We start from the raw sequence: 3992 nt of genomic DNA, 5'->3' as shown, positions 1-3992 counted from the left end.
AAGCGCAGTGTCGTCAGCAAACAACAACTAGCTTATCTCCTACTTTTCTCCATTTTGTTTGACCATCTCCAATCCCTGACCCACCCTTGCATTTACCCGTCGCACCACCTAATCCATGTGTAAATTGAACAACCAGGGTGATATATACAAGCTCTACTCCTCTCGTAAAAACTCTTGAATGCTCTTAACAGCTTTCCTCCTATCCTATATATCCACAATACCTCCCACAGTGCCTTCCTGTCTACCCTATCATAAGCCTTTTTCAGATTCATAAAATCTCAAAATATATCCTTTCTTTTTCCTATAGCTTTCTCATATATCTGTCTTACCACAAATATCTGATCTACGCAACCACCTACCTGTCCTATACCTCCACTGTTCCTCGCCAATTACTCCCTCTATTCTTCCCCTAATTCTCTAAATCAAGACCCGCCCATAAACTTATCCCACTACAGTTAATGAGCTGATCGCTCTGAAACTACTACATTCACACTTGTTCCCTTTTCCTTTGTAAAGTGGAACTATACAGGCACTCCTCCATTCCTCCGGCACTCTATCCTCTCTTAATTAAACAAACATTAAATAACCTCTCCAGCCAGTCCACCATCACTGTACCTCCCTTTCTCAGACATTCTGCATGGCATTCATCCAATCCAGGTGCTTTAACTGTTCTCCTCCATTTTCCTTACTTATCACGGTCATTTTCTTAGCGTTTCCACTGCAACTATCTTTCCCTACTTATCCTCATTCACATTTAGTAACTCCATAAAAACTCTGCCAACCTACCTCTCACTGCCTTCTCTTTCATTATCATCTCTCCTTCTGCACCTTTTACCTTTTCTTCTCTAGATGATTCGCCTCCTCTTCCTCTCTTAATTTCTTAAAAAAAAAAAATATATATATATATATATATATACTTTCAAAAATTTCTGTTATAATTTTACCCCATTTCACATCTGTTCTCCTCTTTGTCTCCTTTATTTTATGCTTTATTTCTCTTCTCTTTACTTGCTACCTCTGTTATAATTCCCTCGTCCTAATCTGTAACCAATCCATGAGAGCTTGCTTCTTATCTTGTACATTCGTCTTTGCTTCCTCATCCCACCACTCACTACCCTTCCTTCTATTTTCTCTCATCCTCCTTGTTCCACATACCATCTACACCATATACACACATGTATACATACATACATACATACATACATACATACATACATACATACATACATACATACACTTCCCTGTGTCATAGTAAATGACGGGATCCGGGCCGGATAGCGACTATCAAAACAGCGACAGTCATAATAGCGACTTCATAAGGGCGACGTAATCAGGTGAGCGACTTTCAAAACGGCGACTGTCCTAATGGCGACCGCATTATAACAGCGACTGTAATAATAGCGACTTTACTACCGACCGGTCAGAATGGTCGCAGACTTATGTTTCAATTGCTTGTGTTTTCGTGTTTGTATTTACGCGTTCAGTTGTGTTTACTTTGTGAGATAGGTTCAGAATGAAATATGCTCAAAAGGTCGCAGACTTATGTTTCTATCGCTCATATTTATTTGTTTGTGTTTACATGTTTGTGTTCACTTCGTGAGATAAGTTCACTGAAGTGAATTTACTGGTCGGTTGCTCGGTCGTCGGTTTTTTTTTTAATTCTTTTAATAATATTTTTCTTTCAATAATAAGTAAATAATAATAGCAACATTTAGGATTGGCCGAAACGTCGTACCCTGCAGAGTTCTTGCCGAAACGTCAGTTGCCGAAACGTCTGTGGCCGAAACATCCTATATTCGATGCGCTCCCCTCCTGCATGCTCATAATGATGTTGAACTTCTGGACTGGGTTGTTCAAAATAATTTTTTTGCACTATCTTGGCGTTGAATCTATCTTGACATTAAACATCATGGTAACACAGAGCGTTACCATGACTTTTCACATCAAGATAAACTAACGCCAGAATTAGTTTTTGAACAACCCAACCCTAGACTCCTTGTTATGATATGTTATCAATGTTAGGCAACTTTTTGTGCAACAATAACACCATTTACCTTAGTCCACACATGAAAGCTGTATAATTTTAATTTAGATAATTTGGTGCACTGTATAATTTCAATTTAAATAATTTGTTTCATAAATTTAATTTCGTTTTCACACAGTATGTGCAAAAAAATATTGTCACTTGAAATGATATATATTTCTTTAATTCTTTTAATAATATATTTTCTTTCAATAATAAGTAAATAATAATAACAACATTTGGAGGACTGGCCGAAACGTCCTACGTCGTTTTTTTTTTAATTCTTTTAATAATATTTTTCTTTCAATAATAAGTAAATAATAATAGCAACATTTAGGATTGGCCGAAACGTCGTACCCTGCAGACTTCTTGCCGAAACGTCAGTTGCCGAAACGTTTGTGGCCGAAACATCCTACATTCGATGCGCTCCCCTCCTGCATGCTCATAATGATGTTGAACTTCTGGACTGGGTTGTTCAAAATAATTTTTGCACTATCTTGGCGTTAAATCTATCTTGACATTAAACATCATGGTAACACAGAGCGTTACCATGACTTTTAACATCAAGATAAACTAACGCCAGAATTAGTTTTTGAACAACCCAACCCTAGACTCCTTGTTATGATATGTTATCAATGTTAGACAACTTTTTGTGCAACAATAACACCATTTACCTTAGTCCACACATGAAAGCTGTATAATTCTAATTTAGATAATTTGGTGCACTGTATAATTTCAATTTAGATAATTTGTTTCATAAAATTAATTTCGTTTTCACACAGTATGTGCAAAAATATTGTCACTTGAAATGATATATATTTCTTTAATTCTTTTAATAATACATTTTTCTTTCAATAATAAGTAAATAATTATAGCAATATTTGGAGGACTGGCCGAAACGTCCTACCCTGCAGAGTTCTGGCCGAAACGTCAGTGGCCGAAACATCCTACATTCGATGCGCTCCCCTCCTGCATGCTCATAATGATGTTGAACTTCTGGACTGGGTTGTTCAAAACAAATTTTTACATTGTCTTGGCGTTAAATCTATCTTGACATTAAGCATCATGAACATCAAGATAAACTAACGCCAGAATTATTTTTTGAACAACCCAACCCTAGACTCCTTGTTATAATATGTTTTCAATGTTGGGCAACTTTTTGTGCAACAATAACACCATTTACCTTAGTCCACACATGAAAGTTGTATGATTTTAATTTAGATAATTTGGTGCACTGTACAATTTCAATTTAGATCATTTGTTTCACAAATTTAATTTCGTTTTCACATATGTTCAAAAAATATTGTCACTTGAAATGATATATATATATATATATATATATATATATATATATATATATATATATATATATATATATATATATATATATATATATATATATATATATATTTCTTAATTATTTTATTAATATATTTTCTTTCAATAACAAGTAAATAATAATAGCAACATTTGGAGGACTGGCCGAAACGTCCTACCCTGCAGAGTTCTGGCCGAAACGTCAGTGGCCGAAACATCCTACATTCGATGCGCTCCCCTCCTGCATGCTCATAATGATGTTGAACTTCTGGACTGGGTTGTTTAGAATAAAATTTTGCATTATCTTGGAGTTAAATCTATCTCGTTATAATATGTTATCAATGTTAGGCAACTTTTTGTGCAATGATAACACCATTTACCTTAGTCCACATATGAAAGCTGTATAATTTCAATTTAGATAATTTGTTTAATAAATTTCATTTCATTTTCACACAGTATGTGCAAAAAATATTGTTACCTGAAATGATGTATAAGTAATCTTTTTTAATTATTTTAATAATATATTTTCTTTCAATGATAAAAAAATAATGATAGCAACATTTGGAGGACTGCTGATGCGATAATGTCGCTGTTATGACAGTCGCTCTTATAATACAATCGCTATCATGTGGTCGCTGTTGTGATGGTCGCT

This window comes from Oratosquilla oratoria, chromosome 22 (genome assembly GCF_046742065.1).
Source record: "Oratosquilla oratoria isolate Oo_2021 chromosome 22, ASM4674206v1, whole genome shotgun sequence".
NCBI lineage: Eukaryota > Metazoa > Arthropoda > Malacostraca > Stomatopoda > Squillidae > Oratosquilla > Oratosquilla oratoria.
Note: the sequence above shows the minus strand (reverse complement) of the source record.